The sequence below is a fragment of the Elephas maximus genome, chromosome 5 (assembly GCF_024166365.1).
Source record: "Elephas maximus indicus isolate mEleMax1 chromosome 5, mEleMax1 primary haplotype, whole genome shotgun sequence".
Taxonomy (NCBI): Eukaryota; Metazoa; Chordata; class Mammalia; order Proboscidea; family Elephantidae; genus Elephas; species Elephas maximus.
The window spans coordinates 123,116,333-123,129,392 of NC_064823.1; the positions used below are offsets into that span (position 1 = coordinate 123,116,333).

The following is a 13,060-nucleotide window of genomic DNA, read 5'->3' on the forward strand; positions in this document are numbered from 1 at the left end:
GGCAGAATATACCAGTAAATCATCGACATATTACAGCAGTGTGGACTTGTTTGCAAATTGTAAACGTTGCAAGTCTGCTTGTAAAATTCAAGAAAAGTAAATGGGGCATCACAGTCCAGATAAACTGTTGATTTTCCCAGTTGAAGGCAAACGAATATTGGCTTTCAGAGTGTACAGGGATACTAAGAAAGCAGTACAAAGATCAATTAAAGTAAAATGTGTAGCATCCGGAAGAACATTAGAAAGTAGTAAATAAGGGTTTGAAACTACTGGCAATCTATGAATAACAGTGCAGTTCATACCCTACAAATTCCAAACAAACATACAGCATCTGTTGTTTGGTTTCTTAATAGGGAATAGAGGAGTGTTACAAGGGCTGGTACAAGGAACAATGAATCCTTCAGAAAGGAAGTCCTGAATAATAGGGGCTATTCTCTTTTTCCCCCACACATCTGTCAGTTTGTCATACCGTAGGCTTGCGTGTTGCTGTGATACTGGAAGCCATGCCACCAGTATTCAGATACCAGCAGGGTCACCCATGGCAGACAGGTTTCAGCTGAGCTTCCAGACTAAGACAGTAGGAAGAAGGATGCGGCACTCTACTTCTGAAAAGAATTACCCAGTGAAAACCTTACAAATAGCAGCAGAATACTGTCTGATATAGTGACAGAAGATGAGCCCCCCAGGTTGGAAGGCACTCAGAACATGACTGGAGAAGAGCCGCCTCCTCAAAGTAGAGTCAACCTTAATGATGTGGATGGAGTCCAGCTTTTGGGACCTTCATTTGCTGATGTGGCATGACTCAAAATTAGAAGAAACAGCTGCAAGCATCCATTAACAACTGGAACATGGAATGTACAAAGTATGAATCTAGGAATACTGGAAATCGTCAAAAAATGAAATGGAACACATAAACATCAATATCCTAGGCATTAGTGGCTGAAATGAACTGATATCGGCCATTTTGAATCAGACAATTATATAGTCTACTGTGCCAGGGTGACAACTTGAAAAGGAATGGCGCTGCACTCATCGTCAAAAAGAAGATTTCAAGATCTATCCTGGAGTACAGTGCTGTCAGTAATAAGAAAATATCCATACGCCTACAAGGAACACCAGTTAATACAATTATTATTCAAATTTATGCACCAACCACTAAGGCCAAAGATGAAGATGCAACAGTATACTGACAGGGAACTGCCAGAAATTCAAGCCAGTTTCAAAAGAGGACATGGAACCAGGGATATCACCACTAGTGTCGGATGGATCCTGGGTGAAAGCAGAGAATACCAGAAGGATGTTTACCAGTGTTTTATTGACTATGCAAAGGCATTTGACTATGAGGATCATAACAAATTATGAACAACATTGTGACAAACGGGAATTCCAGAACACTTTATTGCGCTCATGAGGAACCTGTACATAGATCAAGAGGCAGTCATTCGAACTGAACAAGGTGTGTGTCTGGGTTGTATCCTTTCACTACACCTATTCAATCTGTATCTTAAGCAAATAATCCAAGAAGCTGGACTATATGAAGAAGAACGGGGCATCAGGATTAGAGGAAGACTCATTAACAACCTGAGTTAGGCAGATGACACAACCTTCCTTGCTGAAAGTGAAGAGGACTTTAAGCACTTACTGATGAAGATCAAAGCCCACGGCCTTCAGTATGGATTATACCTCAACCTAAAGAAAACAAAAATCCTCACAACTGGATCAAAAAGCAATATCATGATAAATGGAGAAAAGATTGAAGTTGTCAAGGATTTCATTTTACTTGGATCCACAATCAACATCCATGGAAGTACCAGTCAAGAAATCAAACGACGCATTGCATTGGACAAATCTGCTGCAAAAGATCTCTTTACGGTGTTGAAAATCAAAGATGTCACCTCGAAGACTAAGGTGTACCTGACCCAAACCATGGTGTTTTCAGTCACCTCATAGGCATGCAAAAGCTGGACGATGAATAAGGAAGACCCAAGAAGAATGGGTGCCTTTGAATTGGGGTATTGACAAAGAATATTGAATATACTATGGACTGCAAAAAGAACAAACAAGTCTGTCTTAGAAGAAGTAAAACCAGAATGTTCCTTAGAAGCAAGGATGGCGAGATTATGTCTCACATACTTTGGACTTAGTATCAGAAGAGATCAGTCCCTGGAGAAGGACATCATGCTTGGTAAAGTAGAAAGTCAGGGAAAAAGAGGAAGACCCTCAGTGAGATGCATTTACACACTGGCTGCAACAATGGGTTTAAACATAACAACAATTGTGAGGATGGCGCAGGGATGGGCAGTGTTTCGTTCTGTTATACATTGGGTTGCTGTAAGTCAGAACTGACCGTACGCCACCTAACAACAAAAACATCCCTTATGAACCACTTAAATCTTAAAAAGGCTCTCCCCTGAGGCAGTTCAGATATTCTGAATCACAAATTCATATGCCATTAACACTTCCTCAGTGCCTGTTATTGTTAGTTGCCATCTAGGCATCCTCAGACTAAAGACAACCCCATGCACAATGGAACAAACTGCTGTCCAGTCTTGTGCCATCCTCATGATCAGTTATGGATTGATCCACTGCGATCCATAGGGTTTTCATTAGCTGATTTTTGAAATAGATTACCAGGCCTTTCTTCCTAGTCTGGCTTAGTCTGAAACCTGTTGAGCTTCACGGCAACACACCAGCCTCCACTGACAGACAGGTGATAGCTGCGCATGAGGTGCACTGACTGGGACTTGAACCCAGGTCCTCCATATGGAAGGCGAGAATTCTACCACTGAACCACCAATGCTCCCATAGTGCCTATGATGTTCCCAAAACTGTTACAGACATTGTATATTTAATTCATGTATTAAAAGCCCTCACCCCCGAACACCTTACCTCTAACTCACTGAAATTTGAACATAGGGTTTATTCTGAGTATTCTATATGCATATACAGACACCATTTTGATTCCAGAAAAAGCAAATGGCTTGAAGAAGCTAGGTATAATGGAGCTTATAAAGAAAACAGGAGGGAGAAATATAGAAGATTAACCGTTGGCTAATCTTAAAGTGATTGAGCCCTGCCTTCCCTCTTCACTGAGATCCGCTGATATCAGGTTACCTCTGGACTGGCTGCTAGTAATTTGGCCTTCCACCTTATGCGGCAGTTCTACTCCGTCCTTTAGGGTCACTATGAATAGAAACTGATTGGATGGGAATGGGTTTTTACCCACCTGTGGCCAGGAGGCCTTTTGAAATTTAAATTAGGGGGTAATGGTTTGACAACTATCCTTTTCTAGCAGAATAAGACAAATTTACATTGCTATAGAGCAGTTTCTGGCAGGCTTTTGCAGTTTGGGTCAGGCTTTTTATGGTTAATATTTGGATTAGTGGTTAAGAAAAACCTTAAAATCAAAGTAAGATGTCTGTTAATTTTCTTATTCAACAGCATCAATAGAGGGTGTTGCTACTAGACCCAAACTCTCAACTGTATTTCCCTCTCAATCTTCAACAGCTGCATTTGATGCATCCTTATTTCTTGTCCCACTAAATGAAAAAGCTCTTCTGTCCAAAGCTAAGTTGTCCACAGGATCTCAACCCCTCCCATTAATTCATTTGCCCCCTGGATCTTCAGTCTCTCAAGCATTTGTGTAAATATTTTTTTTTATATATATACATATAAATATATATATATATATATACATATTATACATATGCAGAGGGGAAACTCAGTGAAGGCCATGACTGCCTCTGTTTCATTCACCACTGTACCTCCAGTGCCTGGCACAGTGCCTGACTCAAAGTAGAGACTCAATAAATATTTTTAAAGAGTGAATGAAGTCTCTCCCATCCTAAATATACATATGAGTTCAAACCTCCCTTAGGCACAACACCTTCGTCCTTACACAAATGTCTGCAAGGTAAACTCTACATTTGCTGTCTCCACTTTCTACTGCCCATCTATACTTGATTTGTAAGATCACAATGTGGATTGTAGGGTCAGAAAAATATGGATCCATTAAAATTCTCCCATTAAGGTCGCCCGGGTCCTCCTGGTTGTGAAAGCCAAAGGGCGCTTTTCAGTCCTTAACTGCCTTGTCCTCTCTGATGAATTTCTCAGCATTGACCACTCCTTCCTTTGTATAACTCTTCAGGTTCTCACCTTACCTCTTCAGTTGCTACTTTTCAGATTCCTTTGAAGGCTTTTCTTCCCTTGTTTGACTCTCTCCTCTCTCCTCATTCCATCTGCTTTCTTTGGACAATATCACCTAATCTTTTAGTGCCAACACCATATCCGAATACTCCTACTGATGACAATAACAATTAACTTATATGGAGTACCAGGCACTAAAGTCAGTATTCAAATTCTATTTTTTTCGGAAATAGAACTGGTCTACTTTTTACTTTGACTATGTTTTTCTACGTGACATACATGTATGTAAGCTAAAAGAAAATCTTATATATAATTTAACATAATGAAGGGCTAATTTCTTCATTTAAAATCTTCAAAAGTTCAAAAATAAACCTTTACTTTATTTGGACCTTCAGTGTATTTCATGAAAGTGTATTCCCTGTCTTCTTCATCTTTAAAGTACGGCTTTTCCAGATGATAAAAACAGAGTTGAAGTTCATATAATCCCATAAATAATGGTTTCTCTCTTTCTTTTTACTTTTCTCTCTGTCACCTTCAGGTGAAAGTGGCATTAAATGTCTAGCTCAACTTCCACTCCTGTAACTGAATCTGTTTCAAGTTCTAACTGCTGACAGCTGCTAATCCCAAGACATGTTTAAATTATTACAAAGGATAAACCCAAGATCTATCAATTATTGTTATGTGACAGTTATTAATATAGTGGCAACAAGCAGAGCAGAATTATTTTCAGTTTTCTTGTAAGGATATACGTATACAGTGCAAAAAATTACTCAATTTCATCATTTTAATCATTTGGTTAAAAAAAAATAGTTACCATAAGAAGATGCAAATCAAAACTACAATGAGATACCATTTCACCCCCACAAGAATGGTTATGACCAAAACAATGGCAAATAACAGATGCTGGCGAATATGTGGAGAAATTGGAACCTTCATCCACTGCCGGTAGGAATGCAAACCAGTACCCCTCCTACGGAAAACAGTTAAACAGAGAGCTACCACATGACCCAGCAATACGCTACAACACGGTTCAATCTTGAAAACATCATGCTGAGTGAAATAAGTCACAAAAAGACAAATATTGTATGATCCCACTTATGTGAAATAGGCAATGTATAGAGTTCTACTCTATCCTATAGGGCCACTATGAGTCGGAATCGATGGCACTGGGTTTGTTTGTTGTTTTTTTTTTTTTTTGGCTTTTTTATAGAGACCAAAGTTTATTAGTGGTTTCCACATGTGAGAGGGAAAAGGAAAGGAGTTTGAGCTTAGGGGGCTCTGAGTTTCTGCTAATCGTGGTGGAATAATTTGGAAACGGAAAGTGGTGAGTGGCACAATATGATGAACGTAGCCAATGTCTCCAAATTGTACAGGTAAAAAATGTTGAATTGGCAAAGCTTTGTTAGATATGGTTTTTTTAATCAGAATAAAAAAATTAAAAAAAATTAGTCACTAAATTAGTTCTGTCATTTCATTGACAAACTGTTTGAATGTCTGAAATTTTCACCTTTCAATCCTTAGTTTTTTTATAAAAACTGTAAACTATAGGGTCACTATGAGTTGGAATCAACTCAACGGCACTGGGTTGGGTAAACTATAAGCTCTATTTCAGACATAATTAGTTGTAAGCCATTCAGATTCTACTGAATTCATGCTAACTCAGACTAGGTGAATAACTGTTTGCATTACTTTTCAATAAAAAGTTCCAAGAAACAGATAAACCATTCAAATAACATGAACAAACCGTTACATTAATTTTTAAATGATCTTGATTGATGTAATTTGCACACAACCTCTGACCATCATTTAAATCCCAAGTGGAATCACCTATTCCAAGGAGGCCTCTTGTGCTTTATACCCTCAGCAAGAAATTCCATGATCTGTTATTCCATTTATGTTATTATTATTAGAGTCATCTATGTATAAGCTCCATCCCCCTAAACCAAAAACCAAACCAGTTGCTACTGAGTTGACTCCAACTCATGCCAACACCACGTATGTCAGAGTAGAACTGTGCTCCATAGGGTTTTCAATAGCTGATTTTTCAGAAGTAGATTATCAGGCCTTTCTTCCAAGATGCCTCTGGGTGGACTCGAACCTCCAACCTTTCAGTTAGCAGCTGAGCACATTAACCATTGGCACCACCCAGGGACTCTTCTATCCCTCTACAGAGACCCTTTGTGCTCCACACATCTAGCACAGTTCTTAATTACAGTAGGTACAAAAATAACCTTTATTAGAACAATTTCAATAATTCTTGTGAGTTCTACTGTGCTAAGTAGCCCTGGAAACATGCACTTAGAATTATAAAATTTTAAAGCTAGAAAGGTCTTTTTCAGCCATTTAGAAATCTCCTTCATATTGGAAATGAGGAAATTTGGTCCTGGAGAAATTAAGGGGCTTGTCCAAGTTGGTGACAGAATTAGGACAATCCAAGTCCCTGGTTCCTATCCAAGTGCTGCAAAGAATCTTCGGTTTACTCATGAAAACACTTTCAAGTGTGAAGTTGTAAAAAGTAAGTTACTTAACTTCTCCAAATCTCATGTTTACTGTTATAAGACAATGGAACATGATCATCTCTAAGTTTTCTTTTTCCTCTTAAATCTGATGAATTTAATTTTCATAATGTACAAAACCAAATGTCCCAACCTTGTGTGGGGATAGAAAGCTGCTCTCAACTCCCTTCAAGTATATAAAGGTGGCAGATGAACATGAAGACAGATGGAATTTATTGATCAGGAAGTAAGAGAAGCAATGGCGGAAGTGAGAAGCTCTCTTTTGGGAACCCCCTCTCTTCCCAGCCCCCTCCAGTCCCTCCCAGTAAACCACAGGGAGTAGGTGGGTAGGGGACTCTCCAACCCTCATGTATCACAAATGCTGGTGGGAAGGGAAGAGGGAGAAAGAGAAGGATAGAGGGAAATGTGCTGGTCTCTAGCTTCTAGGCCAAACCCATTGGCGTCAAGTCAATTCCAACTCATAGCAACCCTATAGGACAGAGTAGAACTGCCCCATAGGGGTTCCAAAGAGCGCCTGGTAGATTCAAACTGTCAACCTTTTGCTTAGAAGCCATAGCTCTTAACCACTAAGCCACCAGGGTTTCTGCTTCTAGGCCAGGTTAACATAAACCCAAGCCCATTGCCTTCAAGTGGATTCTGAATCATAGCAACCCTATATGACAGAGTAGAACTGCCCCTAGGGTTTCCAAGTCTGTAATCTTTATGGAAGCAGACTGCCACATCTTTCTCCTGAGGAACAGCTGGTGGGTCTTAACTGCCGCCTTTTGGTTAGCAGCTGAGCACTTAACCACTGCACTACCAGGGTTCCTTCCAGGCCAGGTTAGAAACTTGTTATTGTTGTTGCTAGTTGCCGTCGAGTCGGCTCCAACTCACAGCAACCTTACATATAACGGAGCGAAATGATGCCCGGTCATATGCCATCTTCGTGATCATTGGTATGTTTGAGTCCATTGTTTTGGCTATTGAGTCAATGGGTTAGGAACTAGCCAATCTTTATTAGCTGTTGGGGACCCACAGGATGGACAGGAAGTCCCCCAGTAGTCACTCACTTCTCCCTGTGAATCAATGATCTAATTTTTCTGCTCTTCACACCACATAGAATGGGCATACACCTGAACAGAATTACTCCAAGTACTCTAACCCCATGCAATTAGATCATTGGTTTAGCTAAACTATTTGTCCACTTCCTTCAGAGAAATCCATCCCAATTAGAGCAGAGTGCTGTTCATTCAGGAGCTGCCCAAAGGCGATTAGAGCAGTAGGCTAGTTTGTCATCTCAGGGAGTTCCTGAAGCCAGTGGTTCTAACCTCCTCATTATCAGGGATACTCCAGTACTGGGGTATCAAAAAACCAAACCCATCGCCATCAAGTAGATTCCGACTCATAGCGACCCTATGGTACTGGGGTACTGGGGTACATCCCTCTAATTGGATGGCTGAAGTAAGGTTGTTTTTGAATGATTTCCTTCTTATGTAAAATAGAGCCACTTCAAGACTAGCCCTTTAGGATGTCACTGCCATTTGCTTGCGCTCTGTTAAACTTTACTGTAATAAAGGCGGAAGGCTCCTAGCTGACCTTCAGGGATTGTGCTACCTATCTGCTCAGCTGCTTTAAGTGATTTTCCTAAGAGTAATGATAATTAATTGTTAATACATAATAAAAATAATGTCTATTGAGTTCTCACAAGAATGCTATAACTAATATTATTATCAACCCTGATTTGAAGCTGTGGCACAGAGAAATCAGACCACTTGCCCAAGGTCAAGGTCACACTAATAGGAAGTGACAGAACCAAGATTTGAATCCAGGTCCTTCAGCACCAGAGCTTGTACTTGCTCTTAGCCACTTTGCTAGAGTGACATATGTTGTCCATGTCTTGGACATTTTTCATATATTCTGTACTCTCACAACTCTCAGAAGCATGTTTTATCATCCCCGTTTTACAGAACGGTCCCATAGCCAGTAAATGGTGAAGGCAAGATTGCAATCCAGGACTGTCTTATGCCCAAATTCCTGTTCTTTGCAATTTAATAGTATAGAAGGGAGTAACCATCAAATATCTTTCTAGTAGATTAGCTGTATTGTTCTTATATCTAAATTTTGCTTGGCCTCCATTACCTAAACCTAATGTCTAAGTTATAGTCTAAAAGTAAAAATAAACAAACGTAATAACAGCGCTAATGATACTTATTGAGTGCTTACTATGTTCTAGACACCGTTCTAAACCCTTTAAACAACAACAACAAAAACCCAGTTGCCATCAAGTTGATCTTGACTCATGGTGACCCCATGTGTGTCAGGGCAGAACTATGGTCCGTAGGGTTTTCAATGGCTAATTTTTCAGAAGCAGACCCCCAGGACTTTCTTCTGACATGCCTCTGGGTGGACTCAAACCTCCAAGCTTTCAGTTTGCAGACGACCTCATCAACTATTTGCACCACACAGGGACTCGAGCACTTTACATGTACAAATTCATTAAATCCTGACAACAAACTCATAAGTGCTTACCCACTTTTGAAATTTAGAATCACTGATAAATAAGTATAATCTCTTTTTAAGAGAAAAATAGCTGAGGCTTGTCTCAAAGAAAACCAGCACATTTAAAATGAAATGCCTTTGAGTTGGCACTAAAACATTTCCCATGTTCTCTGCACCTTCTCTGACAACTAGGTGCAAGATTGTTTCATGTCGCCCAAATATGACACATCTTTTTCTAAACACTTGAAACCTGAAAAGGGACACTTGCTCTTAAGTATAAAAGAATAAGAACCTATCAAATGGAAACCTCAGCTTGGAAATGTCACACACACACACACACACAAAACTTTAGAAATGGAAGCCTTTATGCCTTTTGTGAAGAATCTGGTTAAAAAATATTTTTGTGGGAATGTGGGGGTGGAAAGAAGAAATGAGGATAAATTCAGCAAAGGAAATTATAAGGTAACACTTCTATACTGAAAACCTAAATCCTTTATTATCACTAGAGAGATACAAGCCCAACACCTTGGTTGCTGAGTGAACCAGACTCAAAGCATACAGTCATTTTAATGAACAGATTCTGCTCCTCCAAGTTTTAATGACCATGGGAAAAAAAAAAAAAAAAAAGCTGCCACCCAACCAGAATGTTATCATAGTAAAATAGTAGAAGCAGAAAAACCCCAGAGCTCTCAGGGAGAGACAGAATGACAGACTATGGCAGGGGGTACCATTTGCAAACCTTTACACTGATGCTAATTTAGAAGTACACCAATGAATTCTTTTCCCTATCTTACTGGTTTTCGAATGGCAAATGGATAAATGCACATAAAGGTATTTATTTTCATTACCTCCTAGCCACTTTATTTCCAGGTTTATTCCCTTTTTTTTCTCCCTGCACTCATTTAATAGCCTCAGGCTACTTCATGTGTGTCACGTACATATCAAGTATTGGGATTAAAGGGCAGCACTGTAGACAGGGAAAAGAGCAAAGAGAACTACACTAAGGCAGCCACATATACTGATACTTTTTTAAGCCCCCAATAGGCTGATATACATTTTAGGCTCCCTGCAGAATCTGAAAAGAGCGGGGAACGGGATCCTTGAGAGAAATGTTGTGAAGGGAGACAGAAGGGCTTGGGGGAGCCGTCATTTTGTGAGATAAAGTAAAAAACATGTTCAAAGCCAGAATCCTCTCAAGCTCCCTGCTCTCCTCCATGCCATTTACCCTACCAAGAAGCCAGTGACCATAAAAGCAGGTAGCCCGACTCCAGGTGCCATAGTGATTGGACGTGCTGCTATCACTGGGGAACAGGCAAAATCTGTGCTGCCTGGGGTTGGCACTCCTCACTGTTTGCCAGTGGGACACCCCAGAAGATCTGGGCCAGAAATATGGCTGAGCCCAAGAAAGAAGCAGCCCACCCACACCAGCCTGTCTCCACACTGGTTACATTTGATTGCAACTATAGCTCTATCAGACAAGCTACCTTCTAGGGAAGTGGGGGACAGGGATTGTCAATGGCCAGATAATGAGGGAGTAGCAAGAGGCCATGTTTCTTCAGAGTTGCCCATTTACTCTTTATACCCTCTGGTACTATGATAAACTATGTCATGTGAGATAAAAGGTCAACCCTGACATGTCTGCCACCCAACCAGAAACGTTATCATTGTAGAAGCAGAAAATCCCAGAACTCTCAGGGGGAGAGAGAATGACAGACTATGGCAAGGGGTACCATTTGCAAACCTTTACTTTGATGCTAATTTAGAAGTACAGCATTGAATTCTTTTCCCTATCTTAACTGGTTTTAGAATGGTAAATGGATAAATGCATATACAGGTATTTATTTTCATTATCTCCTAGCGACTTTATTTCCAGCTATATTCCCTTTTGTTTCTCCCTGCACTCAATTAATAGTCTCAGGTTACTTCATGTGTGTCACTTGCATTCTCTTCATAAACATTTTACACAGTCCCCTTTAACTCACAGCTGTGCCACTCTCCAGCAGCTCATATTATGCCAGTGGTTCCTTATAGATAAATCTGGAGAGAAAGCACTTTTTACAGCCTCATTTCTCTATAGCTTGATAGAAAGAAAACAAAAACAAGAAATAGACTCCAGACTGTGGCACATTCAATTTCAAGCAGCAGTAAAACACCCATTTACCAAAGCAGCCAAACATTTTTCATACAAATGTTTTCATGCACTGTCCTTATTCCTGAAGACAATCTTCGGAGTCCCCAGGAAGGAGCTGATCGCCAGGCACCTCCCCTCCAGCCAGGAAAGAGCACTTGCACTGGACAAAAAGGTACAGCAGAGCTCACCTACTTCAGGGATTCCTAAGCCAAGGGACTGATAAAAACATGAAGTCTGCAGAAAACTGAAAAGTCGTTCTGCAAGGTGATTTCCCAGCCTCTTGGAACAGCTCTTCTTTTTCATTCTTCCACCCCAGCCCCTCCCACACAACCCGGGCTCCCCAAACACAAGGAAACCGCTGTGGCTATGCTCCGACTCCAAGCCATCCATTACATCTCTCGGGAAGAGAATGAGTTTCTGCTTCCCTAAAAAGGGCTGTTTATCAGGGACTCTGTTTTCAGCTTAGTTACAGTGCAAAAAAGTTTAGAAATTTGGAATTGTAGGGACAGCTGAGTTTCTTGGGTGTGACCAATTTCAAACCGGTCATTTTAAAATGCTCTTTCCATGTCTGATTATATTAATAAATGAAATCATCCAATCACCTAAAAGAAAGAATGAGAGAACTATGAAGTGAAGTGCACACCCATGGATGTAGGACTTTCTGAAAAATTAAACTGGTGAAAGGGAGAATCATCACTTTCCATTTCTTTTTAAGCAACTTTCAGAGAACACGCTATTTTAAATAAAATTATAACAGGTAAAGCCACATCTAGGTGGATTTCAAACCTATTAAAAAAAAAAAAAAAACAGCAATGTGCGGCTAAATTTGAGATCTCAAAATCAGACTGCGACCAGGAAGCTGCTATAAACAATTAAGCAGCGTTTCAAAATGACTGGTACAGGATGTGCCCATAGAAAGAAGTGTTGCGCGCACTGCTGGAGCTGCCAAAGTTACTACTGCAAAGTACCTTGAACTTTTAAAGGGTGGCATGGGGTCACTGTGGCCACCCTCGCCCAATTCGGTCGCCCCTCACAGCCGCTAGCCCTTGAGAGAGTCGGCGGGAGGAGGGAGGGGGAGATGCGAGGACGATTTGGGGTGGGGAAGCCTGGCAGAGCTCCGGGTCTTTCCGAACGTGAAGGTTTCGCTTCCGTCCGAATCGGGGGCGGCGAGGCGGCAATGAACTTCCTCCCCCGAACCCCTGCCCGGCGGCGAGGAGGGCAGAAACGCCCAGGGCTGCCCCATCCCGGCTTCTCCGCGGGCCCGGCGGGCAGGGGCGTGCTGGGGCCCGGGGCGGCCGGGATGCCGGCGGAGCAGCGAGCCGGGCGGCGTGCGCCCAGCCCCAGAAGGCGCCTACCTGTGCGGCGGCGGCGGCGGCGGCTCAGAGCGCGGGGCCGGGCCGGGGCGCGCAGGTGCCAGCGGGCCGCCTGGGGACGACTTGGGCGGGCGGAGCGGCCATCGTGCCGGGCCGGCTGCGCGCTTCCTGCCACGAGGGGCCGGGGTCCCCTGAGTCGGCTCCCGCCGCTCCTCCTCCCGGCCGAGGACAGGCGGTCCCGCGGCGGCGGCAGCAACAGGCACAGTGGCGGGGGCGGCGGCGGCGAAGGAGGAGGAGGTGTCTGTGCGCGGCTCGCGTTTCCTCCTCCCGCCTGGGCGAGCGCAGGGGAGGCGAGGGCAGGGCAGGGGCCGGATCTCTCGAGTCGGCCCCCGGGGAACCGAGAGGGGGACGCCGTGCCTTGCCCCCCGCCCCCCACTGCTCCGTGTGACTCTGCCCGGGCGGCACGGCCGGGACGG

At 42.4% G+C, this 13,060-nt stretch overlaps 1 protein-coding gene across 4 annotated transcripts in view; it reads right to left on the bottom strand.

Moving 5' to 3' along the window:
* TBC1D1 (TBC1 domain family member 1) overlaps nucleotides 1–12,828 on the bottom strand; it is a 285,823-nt gene extending 272,995 nt beyond the window's left edge. Inside the window, exon 1 of one of the 4 annotated variants that reach the window (XM_049886361.1) lies at nucleotides 12,627–12,828. The gene's annotated coding sequence lies outside the window, so the exon portion shown is untranslated. The remainder of the gene's footprint in view (nucleotides 1–12,626) is intronic. The other 3 variants (XM_049886362.1, XM_049886364.1, XM_049886363.1) reach the window with 3 other exon arrangements.
* Nucleotides 12,829–13,060: the final 232 nt, after the last annotated feature.